Consider the following 22,796-nt stretch of genomic DNA (forward strand, 5'->3'; position numbering starts at 1 on the left):
GCTCTTGTCCCCAGGGAATATAATGATAATTAAATGAATCAGACATGTAAACAGATCGTTAGGACACGGTGTAGTAACCACTGTAACACTGTGTACAGGGTACTATGGAAACACAACAGGCATAGTGAGTCACTGCAAGAGAAAGTAAGACGTGAGGAGAGCCTGGCCCAAGAGACTTCACAGTGGAAACGAAGTTTGAATTGAGTCTTAAAGGATGATGAAAGCAGGAAAGACGGACAAGGTAAAGTGGTAATTCTTTTTTTTTTTTTTTCTGAGATGGGGTCTTGCTATGTAGCCCAGGCTGGCCTTGAACTCCTGGGCTCAAGCAATCCTCCTGCCTCAGCCTCCTGAGTAGCTGGAACTATTGGTACATGCCAGACTACTTTAGATAAACATGAAAATGCACAGCATATTCCAGGAACTGCCAGAGAGAGAGCATCAGTGGAATGCAAGGAGCAAGTGGGAAAGGGACATTCACAAGGACTTAAAAGTCTGGCTACATGATGAGGGGGTCTAGCTACATCATGAGGGTGATTTCTAAGCAGAGAGTGACATGATCAGAGGTGAGGTTTTTAAAGGCTTGCTTTGAAAGGACTCTCCTTTCAAAATCGACAGAGCCCTCCCTACTATCGCAATGCTCATGTCTCCTTCCTTGCTCCCCTTCCCACTTCAGTTACCAGAATAATAACTTCTGCCATCATGGAACACATGATGCCCACCACACAGTGCCAGACACTTCTGACATGTCATCTCATTTAATCCTTATAACATCTCTGTAATTAAGGAACCTACAGTCAGAGTAATTAAATGTCTTGCTCTAATGCACATAGTTTGTAAGTGGTAAATGGCATCCAAACCTAACTTCAGATTCTGTGGTCTCCTCCAAATATGCTACACATGATCCCAGCTTGAATTGCACTCTCTTCAACCTCTCACTATTCCACATCTGTGTCCCTTCTGTTTCTTATAATTTGCTACCAGACCCAGTTCAATGTCCAGAGCTGCCACAAATTAGTTGTAGACTTACACTGAGCAAGTCACTTACCTTGGCTAGTTTCTTAACTGAAATTAGGTACCTCTCAGACCATTTCCACTATCTCCTGCCACACAAGCAGGGTTTTATTATGTTTTGAGCCAGAGTTTCACTCTTGTTGCCTAGGCTGGAGTGTAATGGCATGATCTGGGCTCACTCCAACCTCCACCTCCCAGATTCAAGCAATTCTCCTGCCTCAGCCTCCCAAGGAGTTGAGATTACAGGGTTATTAGTACAAATCACAAATGCTGGCATATATCAGGGCAAGTGGGCTTATCCAATCTGGGATGCCAAGTTACATCATAATGTAACTTATTAATAGCCCATCCATCAATATGCATTCAGAACATCTTTCAAACAAGGAAACTGAGCCTGAGTTAACAATATCATCAACAACGAAGCCTCTCCCTTATCTCTGAGTAGGTTTTTAATTTTGCTAACACAGCCTCCTCTAAGCATGGATGTTCTGCCTGTGAAGGACTGAGCTAGAGGCCACTTCACTACCAGATGAGGCTAAGAAAATACACATGCACTAGGCTGCAGGGAACACAATAGAAGCAACTGCCTATGCATAACAAAAACAGAGCCTGTTATATCATAGTTACCGTTCAAGAAAATCTTCTGTGAGACTTTTTTTCCAAGGGGAGAAAATTTTACATGTTATAAAATAGAACAATATGTAGCTATTACTTGAAGAGAGCCCTTGCTGCTTTGATTGCAGCTGACGGGTTTTTCCTTTAAAATACACGTAAACATGTAGGTAGCTTTTTGTTAGTGGCTTTTTGTGAGTTTTTTTTTTCCCCTATTAATCACCTTCTCTCATGCTCCAGGGAAACCAAGTAGGTGGGCCAAAATTCCCACGTTTTTGGAAAGGTACTTGGAACACCCACACCCACAGACAGAAGAAATACTTCAAGTCTACATAAACAGTCCTAGGAGATAATTTGGTTAACAAGAAACATTAGTATAAGACAAAATATTTACATATTGACACATAAGAAGACATTACAGAAAAATGGGAACCATGTATAATAACCAGAGAACTTAAACCCGAATCTTTTAAGATGTGTTTTCTAATGATTCATTCACACACCAGACTCCCAAATCACCAAATCCATCATTCTTCATTTCAGTGAATATCTACTGGAGATAGAAAACAATATGAAACTCTATTATCCAGTAACTGTCCAGAAGAAACAAAACCTGCCAAGCAAATTGAAATAACCACAGAGGAGTCTTTATCACAAAAAGCAATGATTTCAAGAAACAGACAGATACAAAGAGGTATAAAATTGCAAAGCATTGTAAAATTTAGTCACCCTCAATATCCTTATGTTACAGATATGAAATACAACAACTGACCAAAAACTAGCATCCACTCAACTACAGTCGGCAGACTTGAGATAAAATCCTTAAATTGCCTCTTTAAGTACACTTCCAAGAACTTACTATATTTAGAATAGAAATGAAGCAGCCAATAGAGACGAACTTTTAGAAAACTACATCATAGACAAAAAATAAATATCCTCTAATGTTAAAAAAGAGAATGAGAGAGAACCTTTTTTTAGAAGGGTCAAATATATTCAATGACATAAACTGACAGTTTATTTTTAGAAAGAGATGAAGTCTGCTATTATTTGTCAAACCAGCAAATCCTTCTAAAGAGGACTTCCAATTATGATTCAATTCCTTATGTACTGAAATGCACATAAAAATATATAATATCTTCAGTTAGAGCATATATTTGTGTAAGAAGGAAAAAAAGAACATCTTCAATAGAAATTAAATGAGGGTGAAATATACAACATATATTTTCAACTTCCCAACTCTTCAGGCTTAGGCCACAGTTTGACAGCTGTCAAAAAAAAATTTTTTTTTTTTTGAGATAGATTCTTGCTTTGTCACCCAGGCTGGAGTGCAATGGTGTGATCTTGGCTCACTGCAACCTCCCCAGATTTAAGCAATTCTCCTGCCTCAGCCTCCCAATTAGCTGGGATTATAGGTGCTCACCACCATGTCTGGCTAATTTTTGTATTTTTAGTGGAAATGGTGGGTTTCACCATGTTGGCCAAGATGGTCTCGAACCCCTGACCTCAGGTGATTCACCCGCCTTGGGCTCCCAAAATGCTGGGATTACAGGCATAAGCCACTGCACACAGCCAGCTGTCAAAATTTTAAAATAAATTTCTATATGGTTTGGCTAGGCATGGTGGCTTACTGAGGTCAGGAGTTCAAGACCAGCCTAGCCAACATTGTGAAACTAAAAACACAACAATTAGCTGGGTGTGGTGGTATATGCCTGTAATCCCAGCTACTTGGGAGGCTGAGGCAGGAGGATCACTCGAACCCAGGAGGCAGAGGTTACACTGAAATGAGATTGTGCCACTGCACTCCAGCCTGGGTGACAGAACAAGACTCTATCCCCAAAGTATATTTTTTTCTTTATAGTTTGGTATAGTTCAGGAAGTTTTCAGAGAGACAGGCAACCTGGTGAAACGAGAGACTGGCCTACCTCATGAAATCTGCTTACCCATCAAAGATAGCAAAGGGAGTGGTAAGGAATGAGGGCTGACCAAATCAAGTCCCTCACCACATTCAGAAGGCTGTGAAGCAGACATCATTGTGCCTTTGAAATATAAATAAATATACCTGCCACTACCAAATACCTTTTCTTGGAGAGGGCACAGGAGAGAACAAGGTAAGAAGACCAATCTATGTTTCTCTGAATCTGTTTCGTCTTTGTTCTGGTGGGGAAACAACACTTTGGAAAGCTCAAGAACCTCACACTGCTTGAGTTTTCCTTATCCCCACAGCTTTTCAACAGCCCAATAGGCTGTGAACCCCCTGAAAGCACAGACTCTTTTATGAAGCTCACAGTCCTCAAAGGTTTGTATACAGGACATGCTTAGTAAGTGTACATTTATTAATTCATGTGTTACAATTTTAAATAAAATGGAATTACTCATCTATTATACCTAACTACTAAAGTAAAACAGGCATATAGCTGGTGAACAGAGTACAAATCCAGAAGCAGCTCTCTGTCCCATGAAGTGCAAGTCTGCATACATAATCTCCTATTTCCAGGTTTCTGTGTTTATTCTGGTATTTGTTTGTTGTTTCACAGGCTCAAAAACAGAGACAGTACATAGGGTGGTGGAGAGAGCACTAGTCTAGAAGTGGGAAACCTGATCTTAGGCAATTGCTATCTCCCTGGACCTCAGCTTCCTCACCTGCATAATGAGGGTGGTCAGCTAAATGACTTCCAAGGTCTACAAGGTCCTTTTATGCCCCCTCATGGACTGGTTAAATGCCAGACAGGTATTACTGGAAAAATTAAGGACAGATCAATGAGTTGGTGGGCGGGAAGTGGTGGAAGAACTAGGGATTGACTCAGCTATGAATTTGACACCTGCTTAGGGTGACTTAGGTGACTTCAAGGAAGAAGACAGCTCAGGTCAGGCCTTGAAAGACAGTGGGACTCGTCTAGTCCCAGACCAGATTTGGTAAGGTCATACAGGGAAGAAACAAACTGGGAGCAAGAGGAGCCCATATATGGCAAGTGTCAAGTATCACAGAAAAGGACAAGGAAGCGGAGTGTGGATTGATCATGGGGTGGGTGCTGCACTGGATGCTTTATGTTCACCATTCCATTTAATCCTTACAGTCCCATAAGGGAAACACTATGGTTCACTTTTAATACCTGAGGAAATTATGGAATCCTATAACCAAGGAAGCCTGTCACATGGTGGCAGGCAGCTGAAGCACAGCTGGCCTGAGATCCATCTGCCTCCACAGCCATGCTCTAACCCCTGCACCACACTGCCCTTTCAGAAGCACTGGGGAGCAGCAGAGGGGTCTGGGCCAGTTCTGCTCCATCCTTACTAAAGTAAGAGGACTGAAATATAAAAATATAAAAATGCCACTTGATGCTCATTCCATACACAAGAGACTTTTTTTTTTTAATGGATCAGAGGTTCACGCACTGCCCAGGACAGCCTCAAATGCCTGACCTCGCGTCCTCATGCGCCAAGACAACTGGCCTGAGCCACCCCACCTCCCCACAGGAGACTTTTTAATGCAACAGTAACTCTATAATACCTCTCTTCCAAAAAAACGTCCCTAGTTAGACCCTCAGTTTTATTAAGCTCATGAAAATCATCATCGATTGTATGTTTGCTTTGCACCAAACACCACATAAACACTATTAATGCCTTTATTTCATTAAATCCTCACATAAATCCTAAAAAGTAGGTATTATCATTACCCTGTTTTTTACAAACAAGAAAACTGAGGCTTCAAGAGGTTAAATAAGTCACCCTAAGCAGGTGTCAAGTTCATAGCTGAGTCAATCCCTAGTAACTGGTTATAAACATCTATTACCACATTTCACACACTAGGTAGAGAAAATGATAAAGGATGTGGCCAGGTGCTGTGCTCACGCCTGTAATCCCAGCACTTTGGGAGGCCAAGGCAGGTGGATTACCTGAGGTCTGGAGTTCAAGACCAGCCTGACCAATATGGTGAAACATTGTCTCTACTAAAAATACAAAAAATCAGCTGGATATAGTGGCGGGCGCCTGTAATCCCAGCTACTTGGGAGGCTGAGGCAGGAGAATCGCTTGAACCCAGGAGGTAGAGGTTGCAATGAGCCAAGATCATGCCATTGCACTGCAGCCTAGGCAACAAGAGCAAAACTCCATCTCAGAAAAAAGAAAGGATGCACAAAGTTCTCACTAATAAAAGGAATAAGATGGCAGAAGAAAAGGCAACGCAGTAGAGCACAAAGAAGAAATCCTGATACTATGAGGAACCACTCACCTCCAGACCTGCTCCTCTTCAGTAGAAGAGGGGGTTAAGTGGGAAAAGTCTCTAAGGCTCTAGGAAGGCTGTAGTCGTAGGAGTCTATGAATAATCACTGACTTCCTCTTAATCAGAGCCAAATGTTCCCACATTGAGTTTTGTGGTCTCTGAGCCAGTTACAGTGTCTAGTATAAAGTAGACACTAAAGAAATAAAATGTTCTATGTTTTTCATCTAAGTAAACTTCAGGCTAAGAGAAGCAACCTTGCAATATACGGAGTAGGTTAATCATGAAACCCTAAGCAATCAGTTCATTAACATGTCAAAAGACTTTCTTCATCCCTGTTTTTTTCTCAATATAATAGAATATCAATCAGTATCCTAGGGACTGTGTTACAGCATTGTTGCCATGAGAATACTGGAAATGACCCACAAATTTAGGAAAGAGTAACAAGTGGTACCAGCCCCCAAAAGTTGTTAATTATAGTCACATTGTATAGGAGATATTTTATTCTGTGGCAGGTACAGTGTGATTCAGACAACAGCCTCTATAATCAGAACACAGCCTGACTCCCCATAAATTGGTGTGTGACCTCTATGTGCTTTCTCTTCCGTAAACTGGGAGGGTGCTTCATCAGCACTGTGTTGTGCTGAGGATTAAATTAATCTAAGAAAAGCACTCAACACTATGCCTAGCACATAGTAGGTACTCAACGAATATTAGCTATTAAGGGCTAATATTAATAATACTAGTCTTACAAATGCACCTGAAAATCAATGAAATTGGAAGTGACAGAGCCATTTAGAACAACAAACCAACCCAACTCAATAGGCAATACTATTTGTTGAGAGAGCATTCTGCAAAACACTAGTGATGATGCTTAGAAAATGAAAAGTAACATTTGAGCAAAGACTATAGATTTCACCTACCTTAACACCTTTTCTCAATAATAAAACCTATCTTTGGCCAGGAGCAGTGGCCTATACCTGTAATCCTAGCACTTTGGGAGGCTGAGGTGGGCAGACTGCCTGAGCTCAGGAGTTTGAGGCCAGCCTGAGCAATATGGAAATATCCTGTCTCTACTAAAATACTAAAAATTAGCTGGGTGTGATGGTGCTCACCTGTAATCCCACCTACTCAGGAGGCTGAAGCAAGAGAATTGTTTGAACCCAGGAGGCGGAGACTGCAGTGAGCTGAGTTCACACCACTGCACTCCAGTCTAGGTGACAGAGCAAGATTCTGTCTCAAAAAACAAAAACAAAAACCTATTTTCATTATGAATGTTTTGAATTATACAAGATCTTCACAAAATGTAAATGTTCTGATGAGATTCATCCACCAATGCAGTCTAAGAAGCCAATTCTCCCAGGAGAGCTGATGAGCCTCAGACTCAGACTCTTACCATTCAAGCACCTACTATGCAACTCAGTACTTTAGTAGTTTTAGTTTGAAATGAAGAAAAGAAACAACCATTAGTTTGAAATGAAGAAAAGAAAAAATAAAAAACAGATCCAGACAAGCATTTTTAAAAAAGAATTAGAAACAAATGGAAAGTAACAACCCATTAGTTTGAAATGAAGAAAAGAAAAAATGAAAAACAGATCCAGATAAGTATTTTTTAAAAAGAATTAGAAACGAATGGAAAGTATCAGAGTACAATATAGGAAATAATGGTTAGACTTTCTTTGAGAAACTTGTATATGCACTGACTAGGTAGCAACATAAAATATATTTCTTATAATGGCTATAGCTGAAAATATCTGGGGAAAACATGATCTATTAAAAATGGACACGGAAACCAAGTTTTTCAGCAAATTGTTCAAGCTTTTACATTTAATGCACTGGAAAACCTTAACAAGAGATTTGATGTATAGCATTTTTGTCCCATAAATTCAAACAAATAAATTCAGAATGATTGCTCTCTCCCTCCTTGGACATGAAGCAGAATTACAGATAACTCCAACCAACACTAGGAAGAACAGAGTAAACATTGTGTAAGTCTCTTGCCTCATTTACCTGTGTTTGGATAAGAAAACCCATATACTTTTAGGACAACAATTCTTTAAGTTCCCATGCTCTATGCACATCACCCCTAGAGAACATGAGTGCACCTTTTTTCAGTATGCAGAAGAAAATGGAAATGGAAAAAAGGTTTTTGTTTAATCCAAATAATTTGATGAACACTCTTGTGCATTATGGATAAAAAAGACCTTCTCTATCCTCAAGATGCATATAATTTACTAAGTGATACATTATGGCAAGACACATGCCCCAAAATCCAAGCAGGCTGTGCTTAAGGTGAGGAAGAGGGAGGGGCATGAGTAGGAGGGATAAAGAAATGAAAATTTAAGAAAAAGAAAGTAAGTGGCCAGGCACGGTGGCTCACGCCTGTAATCTCAGCACTTTGGGAGGCCAAGGCAGGCGGATCACCTGAGGTCAGGAGTAAGAGTCCAGCCTGGCCAACATGGTGAAACCCCATCTCAACTAAAAATATAAAAATTAACTGGGTGTGGTGGCACATGCCTGTAATCCCAGCTACACTGAAGGCTGAGGCATGATAACTGATGGCACCTGGGAGGTGGAGGTTACAGTGAGCTGAGATCACGCCACTGCACTCCAGCCTGGGCAATAGAGCAAGGCACTGTCAAGAAAGAAAGTGAGAGAGAGAAAGAGAGAGAAGATAGATTAGCCTTTTAGTATGACTTAGTACAATTTGGGAGAGATGGGATGAGGAGTGGAAAGTGGCGTCATTTTGAAACACAGAGTAGAAAGAAAAAGGGATGAGAACACAAAAATGGATAGGTAGCCAGTCAACACATGCAAGAAATGGTGGAAGCTGAGATGATAGTTATACAGCTGCAATCAGGGACTGTGTGTTTTGACAGGTAACAAAAGAATGATTTTTTTTTATCACAGGAACAAGCAGAAACTAATGAAAGGAATGATTTTTTGTCAGAGAAATGAGCAGAAACCAAGAATATGAACACAGCTTGTTTTCTTACTGTTACATTTATGGCTCCCCTGGAGAACACCCTGAATGTGGGTCCCTGCACCTGTCTCCCATTCATTAGACACACAGGGATACTCACCAGAAAAAAAATTCCTCTTTAGACCCAAGATCACTGTGATAACTTGGTTTTAAAATTTCTGCCAAGCTTCAGTTAGAACTCTGAAATGCATAGCCTCAGGACACTTCTGGCTCCTCTCCCATTGCTCTCTAGTTAAAGCCAAAGAAAAGTGTAACTTCCGCTGGGCTTCCACAGGTTCTTCTAAGCAACCATTCCACGAAGGAATGAAGGCTGACTCCCCTTGGGGAAGAACAGCGTAAACGCTCCAACTCAATAACCCCAGAGATTCAGCAAGTGTTCCAGTTCCCTACTGCTGCACAGCAAGCTACTCCAAAGCTCAGTGGCTTAAAACAACCACCATTTTCATCTCATGATTTGAGAGTCAAGAATTTGGGAAGGGCTCAGCTGGGTGATTCTTGTGCTCCACAGGGTACTGAGTGAAGTCACTCAGTGGTATTCAGCTGGCAGGCGGGCTGATTATGCCTGCTGCCTTGATGGAAATGAAGGAAAGGCTGGACACAGCTAGGAATACTCACCAGAAATGTCTGCCCATGTCCTCTCAGATATGGTGGTCTCAGGGTAGTTCAACTTCTACATGGCAGCTCAGGTTCCAAAAGGCAGGTGGAAGCTGCCCATCCTCTCAAAGGCTAAGCCTAGAACCGCCATATCGTCACGTATACTATCCATATCGGTTAAAGCAGTCGCAGCCCAGTCCACACTCAAAGGAGGAGTGTCAAAGCATTTGTGGTCATCTTTAATCCATCATAAAGATGACCACAAATGCTTTGACACTCAATGAAAATCAGAGTTGCATCCTAGACAGCCATGATTTACTAACTACTGAATATTGAAAATTAAACACCTCAGACAAAAAAATAATAATAATTTGAAAAGAGAACAGGAAAGTTAATTCTCAGAGTAACTGAAACATCTAAAGGCCTTAAATGTATCCATGTCTTTTAATTCAATAATTTTATCTTTGTTTTTTTGAGATGAAGTTTCGCTCTCGTTGCCCAGGCTGGACTGCAATGGTACAATCTTGGCTCACTGCAACCTGCGCCTCCCAGGTTCAAGCAATTCTCCTGCCTCAGCCTCCCAGGTAGCTAAGATTACAGGCATGCACCATCAGGCCCAGCTAATTTTGTATTTTTAGTAGAGATGGGGTTTTACCATGTTAGTCAGGCTGGTCTCGAACTCCTGACCTCATGTGATCCACCACCTCGGCCTCCCGAAGTGCTGGGATTACAGGTGTGAACCACTGAGCCTGGCCCAGTGATTCTATCTTTAAGAATCTAAGAAAACAACCAGAAAGGTAGATAAAATGAGGTAAATATATCAAAGAACTATTACAACAGTCACAATGTAGAAGTAATTTCTAATAAGAGATAGCGTTAAATATTGAGACAAAAGTATCTTTCAAAAAGTGACTAAACAACATAATAAAGCTCACATGGAGAGTAAACAGGTAATAAAAATCTACACAGTGTAACCAACAGCAACTCTGAAATCTGATTGATAAAGGTCAACTGGCAGATAACATCTAGTGGGAAATACATCTTTAGCACATAAGATTCCAAGTGTATTATGCAAGGAGACTGAATTTGAAAAAAATAATGCACAGAAACACATGTGAAATGCTATCTACGACAGATATGATTTACTATTGATACTGCCTAAACTGTTCCTATTATGCCCAGGTTAAAAAATAAAGAACACAGGCTAGGCATGATGGCTCACACCTGTAATCCCAGCACTTTGGGAGGCGAGGTGGACGGATCACCTGAGGTCAGGAGTTCAAGACCAGTTTGACCAACATGGAGAAACCCCATCTCTACTAAAAATACAAAATTAGCCAGGCATGGTGGCACCTGCCTGTAATCTCAGCTACTCAGGAGGCTGAGGCAGGAGAATCGCTTGAACCCAGGAGGTGGAGGTTGCAGTGAGCCAAGATCCCATCATTGCACCCCAGCCTGGGCAACAAGAGCAAAACTCTGTCTTAGAAAAAAAGAGTAAATATATAAATAGACAAATACATAAATGAACACAATTGACACAAAGGAAGAAATCCACAATGATTTTTTTTTGTTGTTTCATTCTAATTTGGTGAGAATGGGAGACTATGGTATTTAAGGAGATAAGAAAACAGACACTTTTGGCTTGGCGGCCTGCCTCACGCCTGTAGTTCCAGCACTTTGGGAGGGCAAGGTGGGTGAATTCCTTGAGGTCAAGAGTTTGAGACTAGACTGACCAATATGGTGAAACCCTGTTTCTATTAAACATACAAAAAATTAGCCGGGTGTGGTGGTGTGCACATGTAATCCCAGCTACTCAGGAGGCTGAGGGAGGAGAATCACTTGAACCCGGGAGGTGAAGGTTGCAGTGAGCCAGGATTGCGCCATTGCATTCCAGCCTGCGTGACAGAGTGAGACTCCATCTCAAAAATGAATAAAATAAAATAGAACAAAACAAAACAGACATTTTTGTTTCTCTCACAGAGAAATACAAACAAAACAGACAAAATTAATTGAATTCCAGGCCAGGCACAGTGGCTCACACCTATAATCCCAGCACTTTGTGAGGCCGAGGTGGGCAGATCACTTGAGGTCAGGAGTTTGAGACCAGCCTGGCTAACATGGTGAAACCCTGTCACTACTAAAATTACAAAAGTTAGCCAGGCATGTAATTAGCCTGTTAATTACAAAAATTAGCAGGTGATTCTCCTGCCTCCACCTCCCCTGTAGCCAGGATTACACACCTGGGCATAAAAGGAAAGGTTTGGGCAGTATCAATTATAATCCCAGCTACAGGGGAGGCTGAGGCAAGAGAATCATTTGAACCCAGAAGGCAGAGGTTGCAATGAGCTGAGATCACACCACTGCACTTCAGCCTGGGCGACACAGCCAGACTCCATCTTAAAAAAAAAAAAAAAATTGAATTCCAAATTGGAGAAAATAATTACAAAAAAATAAATCAAGGATATGGTACTGACACAACCTTTTTAGATAAATTTTAAAAATTAGATTTATTTTACCATAATTAAACAATTTTTTAAAAATACTTCTGCCACAACTTATTCTAACACTACAATCAGACCAGTAGCAAAGCCTTTCCATTTCTATATATCTTCTCTACATCTGAGGATGCTATAGATAGCATTTTATCAAGAAAAATATTAAGATTATATTGCTGAGACCCATTCAAAGAGCAGTGGTATACAACAAATATGAAGATTTAGTAAGCAAACCTGGAGAATTTGCTCCAAATATAGTTTCCTCTATAAGGGTGGGAAAGTAGACTAAAAATGTCAGCAAACATTTCTGGAGTATACATTAGATGCAAAGAACTATGTTAGTAATGGAGATATTAAGAAATGTAAGCTGTAGTCCCTGCCTTCATGTCTCCAGTTGGTGAGACAATATATACACCAAAATGTTAATACCAGGGAACAAGTTGGCTAGAATCTGAATTGGGAAAGCCATAGCTGGTATTTTAGAGATGGCTTTGGCTTCCTGTGTACAAGAGTGGAGGGAAGAGAGAATACATAGGCAAGAGACTATTTAGAATACTATATGTGTGAAGATGAGGAGCTGCATGGCGAAAATTTTCAATCCTGACAGACTCATGCCCCCACTGCTTAAACAAATACTTCATAATGCTTTTCTTTTACCATCCCAAAATAAAACTCATGAATTATATAATCTACAACATATGTAACTTGCAAGTGGGGTGTGTGGTGTAAGTGTGTATAGCTCTAACTATAACATAAAGCAGAAGTTAAAAGGAAATATATGCCTTTTAATAAGTAATAGCTCAGGGATTACTATACTAGAAGGCATACCAAAGCTATCAGACATTTGTATGTATTTATAACAACAAGTTTATACCTTTAAAAACCGAATTGTCAGGTGGTCACCTCGGTCCAATCACCTGAGCCAAAAAAAAAAAAGAAATTAAAAAAAAAACCGAATTGGATGTCATTCTGTACAAGGCATACAGGAAATGAAAAGGCAGAGGTAAAGATGGACACTGCAATAAAAATCAGTGTTGGGAAAAGTAGCACCAGCAGATTTTCCTGCATGTTTTAAGATAAACAGAACTACATTTTAACTGAGTAGGTATAACAGGTCAGAACAAATTACAGACTGTCAGAGCAAAGAACATGAGGAACAATGACGTATTTCTGCCAACTTTATCAGCATGTTTTCCTTGTAAAGTGTTCACTTACCCTTAGTGATTTCATTGTCCCATAAGAAGAAGCAGGGTAGACACCATAATAGCTATTCACATTTAGGAAAAGCTGATTGAAAGTAAATTTCAAAATTTCAACTACTATCGACACTTTTACTTACATTTGATATTTTATTTTAAAAAAAGAGGCTAAGAATATACATATTTGTATACAGATTCACTCTGGTTGCTACAAAAGCAGACTGATTTACATATATGTTGTACAGGCAGCCTGAATACCATGAAAGGCAGTGTTGGCAGAGATGTGGCTTTCCTTATTGGTGAACTGGTCTTGGTAAGCTAAAAAAATATTTATTTACATGGTAGTGGTATTCACGGGAAATTATGTAGAATAGTTATGAATAAAACTGTTTATGTGTTTTTTCTAAAGACTAAGTTATATTCTACGCTCAGATATTTATAATCAGTTTTTTTAATAGCACAAATGTCCTGTGAGAAATCCAAAAGTTAGGCAGGATTTGGGCAATTCTTGGTTGTATGGGACTGTCTCCCATCCCCTCTAATTCCCCACAACCCCCTCCTGTCCAATAAATACCCTTATAGGGCAGTACCACATTCATTTCAGAATTACTTCTGCAGCATTTACAGATTTATAACACATGGGCCTATCTAGTCCCAAAACTTAAAAGACTCTTATCTATCACATTTTACAAGACAACATTTTAACAAGTCCCATACATTTAACTCTCTTTGTTCCAAGTCTTTCAAATGCAATCCTTTCTCAGATTATAAATAAGATTTCAGAGGGTGTTAGACAGCTTTAAAGAGAAAGAGAAAAAAGACCTTAAAGTTCACAGTACTGACACTTAAGTACAGAAAATATCAAGTCTGGCCTAAAACATCTCAGAAGCTTGAGAAATTTATCACACTCTGTAATCAAGAGTGATTTAGTTATGAAGACCAAAACAACCCAAGTCCCTCTATCAATGCTTCCTCAAGTTACCATTGGTTCAGTTTGCTTTGTTTTTTAGGGAAATACATGTATAATCAAATCTCCAGTGAATTTTATGAACAGAAATGTTTCCATTTTCCAAATTACCACTTATTGCCTCAAACAGTATGAACAGCAACTAATTTGGAAGCTAATTTTACCAAAGAGTTGAATAGTATCTATATACTGCCTAATTTGTTATTTCAGAACTATTTTAATTCACTGAAACCTGTACCCAACACATTTCTTAAAATGGTTTCACAGGAAAAGAAGTTGAAAACTAAGCTGAAAGAAAATGTTTTCATACCATATCTCTTACAAAAAAAAGAAAGTGAGGTAGCTTATAGAAATAAATATTATGCAACAGAATTAAAAATGGCCTTCACAATTATAAAAGAAATAAACTTAAAAAAATTTCTCACCTATCGAATTAGCAGAGCTTTGTAAAACCATATTTAAAGGGAATTTTAAAAAATATATTTTGTACATTGTTCTAATCAACAAAGAAAAAAGTAAGAGTTAAGGCTTGGTACACAGAAATAAAACTGTCATTATAGATGACTACCAACATATAAACCCAAGAGAAGCTAAAGACAAATTATTAGAATAAGACAAGCAAGTGGTTGCAAGATCAATGTACAAAAAAAGTTATATTTTTATATACCAGTGACAGAAGAGTTAGAAAGTGTAATTTAGAAAAAATTATAATAGCAACAAAAAATAAATTGTATCTAGGAATAAATCCATCAGGAAAAGAGCAAGGCTCATGAGGAGAAAACTATTAAACATTATTGAAATTCAATATAGAATATATAAATTATGCCATATTCGTGGAGAAAAAAAATAACACAGATGTTGATTCAATACAAATGCATATACAAAGTCAATGCAACTTCAGTCGAGATGCAAAAAGCTTACTGAGGAACTTGACAACCTGATTCTAAATTTCACATGGACAAGCAGAGGCCTAAACGTAGCTAAGATATTTCTAAAATGGAAGAATAAGTTGGAAAGGAAATTGTCCTAGAAGATAAAGACAATGCACATAAATCAACTCCAGATAAACTTAAATGTAGAAAGGCTAAACTTTAGAAGATCCTTAAAAGAAAATATAAGAAAAGATTTCTTACATAAGACCCAAAAGGGCTAACTAGCAGAAAAAGTACCCACAAATCTGATTGCATTAAAATTAAGAAATTTTCTTCAAATGATATCATAGAAAAAATGTAAAAGACAAATAATATGTTGGACACACTGGAAGATAAGGAAAACACATAATTGATAAAAGATTAGTATAAAGAACATATGGGCTGGGCGTGGTGACTCACGCAGTAATCCCAGCACTTTGGGAGGCCAAGGTGGGCAGATCACAAGGTAAGGAGATCAAGACCAACCTGGCCAACATGGTGAAACCCCGTCTCTACTAAAAATACAAAAATCAGCTGGGTATAGTGGCGTGTGCCTGCAATCCCAGCTACTTGGGAGGCTGAGGCAGGAGAATCACTTGAACCCAGGAGGTAGAGGTCGCAGTGAGCCAAGATCACACCACTGCACTGCAGCCTGAGCAACAGAGCTAGACTCCATCTCCAACAGCTAGACTCCAAGAATATATGAAGAATTCTATACATCAATATGGGAAAGAAAACATGAAGAAACATTTTGCAGAAAGGAAATATTAAAGACCAATAAATACATGAAAAGATACTATCCTTTACAATAAAACCACTTAGATACCAAATGGTCAAAATTTGAGAATTCTCACAATACCCAGCGTGGATCAAGAGGCCTGTTAACACTGCTGGGTGAGCAACGAAACTAGCACGATCACTCTGATAAACAATTTGGATTATTTTATAACGTTGAAAAACTATGTTATGACCCAGAAACCCAGGTAGAGAGAATTTCACACACAGGCATCGGGAGACATGTGTAAGAATGCTCATAGAAGCATTCTATTTGTAAAACAATCAGAAAAAAAAAAATCCATCAGCAAGATAATAAAAAATTTAGCTGTCGTATAAGCTTAACCAGGCAGAAATGCAAATGAATGAACTACAGCTACACTTTAGAAATGTACTGAACTTTTTTCAATCAGCAAGTTGCCAGTTACCATATATAGAATGCTATTTTTACAAAGCTCAAAAACAAACAATACATTGTTTAGGAATTATAAAACTATTTTCTTTTAAAAGCAAAAGACTGAAACACAAATCCACAGTAATAGATACCTGGGTTGAGGAAAATTGGAAGAAATGTTCCTACAGTTACTAATCTATTTCATAAGGAAGCTTTTATTTCTATTTCATATTTATTTGCACTAAAACAGAATACTTGGCTACATAAACAATTATCTATTTTACCTTGTATTGACCTGTAACTAATCAACAACTGGCCATATATATTTTTTTTTCTTTCGAGATGGAGTCTTGCTCTATCGTCAGACTGGAGTGCAGTGGTGCGATCTCGGTTCACTGCAACCTCCACCTCCCAGGTTCAAGGGTTTCTCCTGCCTCAGCCTCCCAAGTAGCTGGGATTAAGGGCACGTGTCTCTACGCCCAGCTAATTTTTGTATTTTTAGTAGAGACAGGGTTTCACCATGTTGGCCAGGCTGGTCTCGAATTCCTGACCTTGTGATCCACCCACCTCGGCCTCCCAAAGTGCTGGGATTACAGGTGTGGTGTATATAAAAAAAAAACAAAAAAACAAAAAACAAAAACAAAAAAAAACCCTACTGAGAAGAGTCTATTTGTTACTGGTGAACACTTGGTAATTATTAGCCTAGGTGACAATGGAATTTCTTCTCTGAGAAATAATCCCTGGGTTCACTGGCAATCAGTATTAAGAATTTACAAGGGAAGTATTATATTTCAATAACCTTTAAATGACAAGGAGGAGGCTTTAGTAGATCTTTACTTTTTTTAAAAAAAAAGCATTTAGACACCAACTTCATGGGACTTTATAGTTAGTAAAACAGAAATGTTTAAAAGTCTCAGTATGAGAAACTCTGCTACCCTAAAAAAAGAAAGGTATTTAACTTGGCATTGTGAATCCTGGAAAGGAAGGCAACACTTCTTAAAAAGAAACAATTTTATGGTTGGTTTCAGCTATTTTCCAGTTCCTAAAGGAAAGTTCAACAGAACAGACAGGACTTCTATTATTACTGTCCACAACAAGGGGGATGTCTTAAATCTTTAGAGAATAGCTTCATGGCCTTTCTCCAATGATTAGTGGACACAGCTCTTTCAAACACCCTTCCAAAGCCATAGTCTGGACATATTTGTTTAATGTAGTCTTATGCTTCTCTGTCAGTTTAGAGCTGAGTCTTCTGATTCATCAAGAGGGCCAAAGAATACTTAAATGCCTATCATTTTACGAGTCAAGTACCAAGCTCTATGTTACTGACCTAATGGTTAAAACATGGTTCAAAACATGGTTCCCATGCTGGGCGCATATGAAAATAAATAAATAAACAAAAAAGAATCCCAAAGAAGATGGTATGGCCAAGTGACCAGTGAGTGATACAGTCAGCACTGCTGTATGATACTTCTAGGATGTGGGAAGAATTTATAGAGAAGGCATTTTTCTTCCAAAAGAAACTGGGACAATAAAGCCCAGAGAACATGATGTATTTTGGGCAAAGGACTTTGCACAAATAAAAGGAATGAATTTGACTTTAAAAAAAAAAAAAAGAAAGAAACGAAAAAGAAAAAAGAAAGACGTCAATTCAAGGAGACTGTAATCTTTTAGAAAGCAAAAACCAAGCTGACAGAACACAACAGGCAAAAGCAATCATTTGTAACCATTTACACAGTCATCCTCAAAATCGAGTAATTATATTTAAAGATTCCTAGACACCGATTTACTAAGGATTAAAAAAAACTGGACAGAAAGAAAGTTGTATTAAGCAGGTAGGTAAACAGATAAAGAGCAGACAAGGACACAGACATCACCAAAATTACCTTGCTTCTGAGAACAAGGATAACAGAATAATTTCTAATTCAAAACGTATCTTAAATGAAATGGTTTTAACATAGCCAGGTTTCTAACAAAACTATGAATAGTGGTGTCATTAAAGATGACACTGTATTTTTTAAAAGATTTTTAAAAGACAATGCCTTTGTACAAAAAACAATCAAGCGACAACAAAAATTGAACTGTCCGTAGAGGAATAGAAATACTTTTCTAATAGGTCACATTTTATCAGCATTCAAACGTATTTCTTTTCTTCTTTTAAACATTTATTTAATCCCCTATTTGTAGTTCTAAATATTGTTACCATAATTTAATAACCCATTCAATCAGATTCTTAGAACATGTCAAAATTTACCCTTTCAATGAAATTTCCTATTCAACTTTATTTGCTTATTTAGATAACCAATTTACCAGATGCCTATTGCTCATATTTTATATAGTCTTTAGTTTTATCACTATCTATAAAAGTGATGTAACTTGTATAATCAAATGTGATATAAGTCCATAATCCTTCACCTGTGATTCTAAATTTAAAAAGCCCTAAACAGCAGAAGACTTTCATAATGTGTGACAACAAAACATGACCTACTGTGAGGCTGATAGCCTTTCATCAGCCTATTTTGTGTGAATTCATTTTAATGCAGATATATTCAATTGTTTGGAGAAGGTGGGTACTGCTGAGGGTGTTATGTAACATACGCTCATCTTCCTAAATCTACTAAATCATAAGTACCCTACTCTAAGTTGCAGATCTAATTAATGGTTAAAACATGGTTCCCGTCTTCAATGAACTCACACTGAAGAAAAAAATAAATACATGTTTAAGAAGATTCCACAACAAAACTGTACATTCAAGTCACAAAAAGCATTCATGTATCACTTCTGGAACTCTCATTCCTAAAAGACATCTGGATTTTAAAACAGCTCTGATTTGTCTGTCACAGCTGAAGGTAAACACCATCAGCTGCATCAAGTAAACTGAGATCATGCCTACGTGGGATGTGCTCCCCCAAGGCAGATCCACATGGAGCCCATCAGTGTAAGCACACAACACCAAGAAGGTACAGCGGAATCTCAGCGCCAGGAGAGAGCTGGGGGTGTGAACACTGAAAAGGTTAAAGAATAAACCAATTCTGCAAAGGCAGGGAGTGAAGGCTGAGCAGTGAGAAGAACAGAATGAGTACACACCCTTTCCTCAGAGGCTCTTTTCCTGAAAAGCTAAGGTTTGTGAGGATCCACAGTGAGCATGGTCACTATTTTTCTAGATCCACTCCCTGAAACTGCCAGCCACCGAATGGGAACCCCTGAAGACTCTCCAGAAAGACCAAAACTTGGGAGAAACCAGATTCTTCAGCACAGGAGTTGGCATGGCAGAGCTGTCTGACAGAAACCTGTTCTCTCCCCACCAACCCGTCCATCACTGTAATAGATCTGTGGCCAGGCACAAGACCACCAGCTAGACTGCATTCCCCAGCCTCTACTGTGTTTATGAGGTGGTCAAGTGACTAAGCTCTCTCTGGTGGCAGATAATACACTTCCAGGTGTTATAGCACTTTTGAGAGCTAAGATTTTCAAGTCTTAAGATATAGGCACACATTCTTCAATATCTTCTCAATTGGAAAGCACAGGGGCCTATCACCCAGCTTCAACCATTCACATAAGAATGATATCCTAAAGGATGCCAGATTATTTCCACAAAACACTCATGAGTCCCAGAATGTCAATGTGGAGAACTACCCTGCTGTCCTGAACCATTGACCACCGAATTACCACCTGAAGGAGAAACAAACTTCAATGATTTAAAAACTGCTTTATTACTGGGGGTCTTTGACACAGTGGCTTCCTCTTTATCTAACAATGCTGGCAAAGAAACTACACCATATACTAGCCATTCTATTCCGCCCGTCCAACTTCAAAAACCCTATCATCTACAAGGCAAATTCCATCATGAGAAAACCTAAACAAAATTGCTGTTTCTTGCACTCATCTGCATTCTGTGGCCACAGCCTCAAAGAAGCAGAAATTCACCCATTCAGCAAACTTTTTCAAGCCCCCACTACCATATAAGGTATGCTGTACACCAGGGGCATAAAAGTCAGTGGGGGGAGTGGGGGAAAGCCAATGAAATCCTTCCTAGGCCAGGTCCTTTGTACTGCATGCTTTTCACCCAGAACCAAAGCTCTAGGCCTTCTCTGTCCTGTCTCTAGTACTTTGCAGTACCTTTTGCATAACAGGTGCTTAATAAATATCTGTAAGTGAATAAATTAAGCAATCTATGAATTCGTCCTATCCTTGATGAACTCTGCTAATGGGGGAAAGAGAGAAAACAATACAATACGGCACACCTCACATCCTAGGTATGCAATATGCTTACCAGATTTCATAAGTGAATGGGCATATAAACATCCAATGACATAAATGACGTATAAACATCAAATGACATCAAAAGATGAACCCAGAGCTCCCCCTTCTTTAACTTCCAGATTTAACTTGCATTTTTAAATCTAAAATCAAAATTTATTTCACTATTTCTGGCAAGTCCTTCATCATATAAACAAGGAATCCCAAGGTCAAGAGGAATCCTAAAAGGTCACCAGATAAACATTCTGGGGAGTCATTTATTTTGATCTGCTATAGTCATAGCTCCTTTGCAGTCACATATCCATCTCTCACTGCACTTTATGTTTTGTCTATGAGTGTATTTGTTGATACACACATTCTTACTCTCCCACTGGACTGTATACTTTTTAAGTGCAACCTACATTCTTCTTTATCTCATATTCCTCCAGTGCTCAATAATCAAAAGCTCTGCATAAAATCATCTTTTAATCCAATCCCGTCAGCTCTAGCAGTCTCTGTCAAGTCCCACCTGTGTGCTCACCCCCGGACACAGCCTCAGGGTTACCCTCAGTCAAGATGAGCTGCTGCAGCCTTCTTCCTGAATCCCAGTCATTCCACAGGCAGAGCCTCTCTTTCTTTTTAACACTAATGATGCCACATTACACCCTTTCTTCCCTCTACTTCTATTTTATGGTTTAGGGTTTAATACCCTGATTTTTTTTAAAGGGAACAAGTTCCAAATAAACAAACCATCTCATTTGTAAGCTACAGAATGTCAGTATTTCAGGAACTGTCAGATTTTCCTGCAGATGTTTGAAGCCTAGAATCATCAATAGCTTTTTCTGTCCCATCTTTCGTTCCTCTGACAAGGTTACTGTGCTTCCTTGAGACTTCCTGTTTGAATAGCCACACACTCGGGGTGTTCAAACTCCCATGTGTCCATTATTCATCATAAAAGGGACTTGAGGAAGTAACCAGGCAGTTGAACACAAAATGATGTATGAACAAAAACAGCTGTGTGTTAGCGGGAGGCACAAAAAGACAGCAGGGATCCAGGCGATGCTGTGAATTTCAAACACAAGGTCTCTTCAGTCAGGCATGGTTAAAGGCTGTTGACTCAGAGCATCAGTTGCCCATTTCATAATTGAAAACCATAATTGAAGTCCATTTGGACTTCTAGTGATGTGAAGTCCCTGTCTACTTACTTTCAGAGTCTCACCCCCAACACCACCCTCATCAACAGTTTCCCTCGTGGAAACAAAGCAGCTTCTCTCACAGAAATGTCAATACCATCTCAAAAGGTTTCACCAAAAATTTAATACCTATTCTATTTCCCAATCCAAAAAGCAGATACCTCCCTTCCCCCAGGGGCTCTGAAAGGGAAAACAAAGGAAAGCACAGACAGAGACAGACACACAATAACACATGAAAGGCAGCACAGAAAACAAATCTATACTACAAACATCTGGGAAGTATGTTAATTCCAGAATCAGTCTCCATCTTGCAATGTCCTGGATTCCCCATCAACGTCTGTGCCAAGACATAAGAGCTCTAAAGTGGACATAAGTTCAAAACCCAAACCTGATTAGAATGGCTACAAAACTGAATGATCCTCAAGTCTACCAGGAGTCGATGCTGTTTCAGGCTATGTGGATAAAATGCTGAAAACAACAATAAACAACACAGCAAGAGCCTCTAAAGCAATCCTGATAAAGTAAACAAACTTTACTACAGCTGCATTACAGATGTTCCCACAAATGCTCATAATCTGTAGAATTCTAAGAATTTATAGTCTCCAGCAGACTTTCTATCCCATGAACTTATCTAAAATACCACAAATTCAAAACTATGTATGTACTGCCCTGAAAGTTAATCCCAGACACTGAAGGCCACCGATCACGACCTTTTACCCATGAAGGGGCAATCACATGACCAAAGCAATTAAAGTACACAATTGCTCTTTTGGTTTCTAACTAACCCTCCCCCAACCCCACCAGAATCTTTACCCTTAGTCCCTTGTTTATTCCTACCTCCAAAAGAACACAATTTCAATGAAAATTCCAACATGCTCCTCTCTATCGATCATGATCTAGAATTTTTTTAGAAAAAAAAATTTTAAAACTTAGTGGCATTAAAACAGATGAAGTCATCACACCATCATAATAGGGGTATGATGGATGGGAACCACTGAGGAATGGGAGCACAGATGCACAGGTCTACAGGTAAAACTGCAAACCCAAGGCAACTACATCTACCTTAAATTATTTGATAAGAGATTAAATAAATTAAACCAGGTCCCATCCCTAAAACTTTTTTTTTTTTTTTTTTTTTTTACAGCTTGAACTTTCCTAAGTCTATTTCCAACTCCAAAATTTTATGATTTTATTATTTTAGCTAGCCACAT

The 22,796-nt window shown here is 38.9% G+C and overlaps 1 protein-coding gene and 1 long non-coding RNA gene across 2 annotated transcripts in view; one reads left to right on the top strand and one right to left on the bottom strand.

The window, feature by feature from the left end:
* Positions 1-22,796, bottom strand: part of LAMC1 (laminin subunit gamma 1) — a 123,992-nt gene that overhangs the window by 86,321 nt on the left and 14,875 nt on the right. The window lies entirely within an intron of this gene.
* On the top strand, positions 7,183-7,417 carry LOC116560026. Its single transcript, XR_004272749.1, has 2 exons — positions 7,183-7,272; positions 7,388-7,417. It is a non-coding gene; the product is annotated as an uncharacterized LOC116560026 (long non-coding RNA).

The sequence above is a fragment of the Sapajus apella genome, unplaced genomic scaffold, assembly GCF_009761245.1.
Source record: "Sapajus apella isolate SASKATOON/1434 unplaced genomic scaffold, GSC_monkey_1.0 scaffold25, whole genome shotgun sequence".
Taxonomy (NCBI): Eukaryota; Metazoa; Chordata; class Mammalia; order Primates; family Cebidae; genus Sapajus; species Sapajus apella.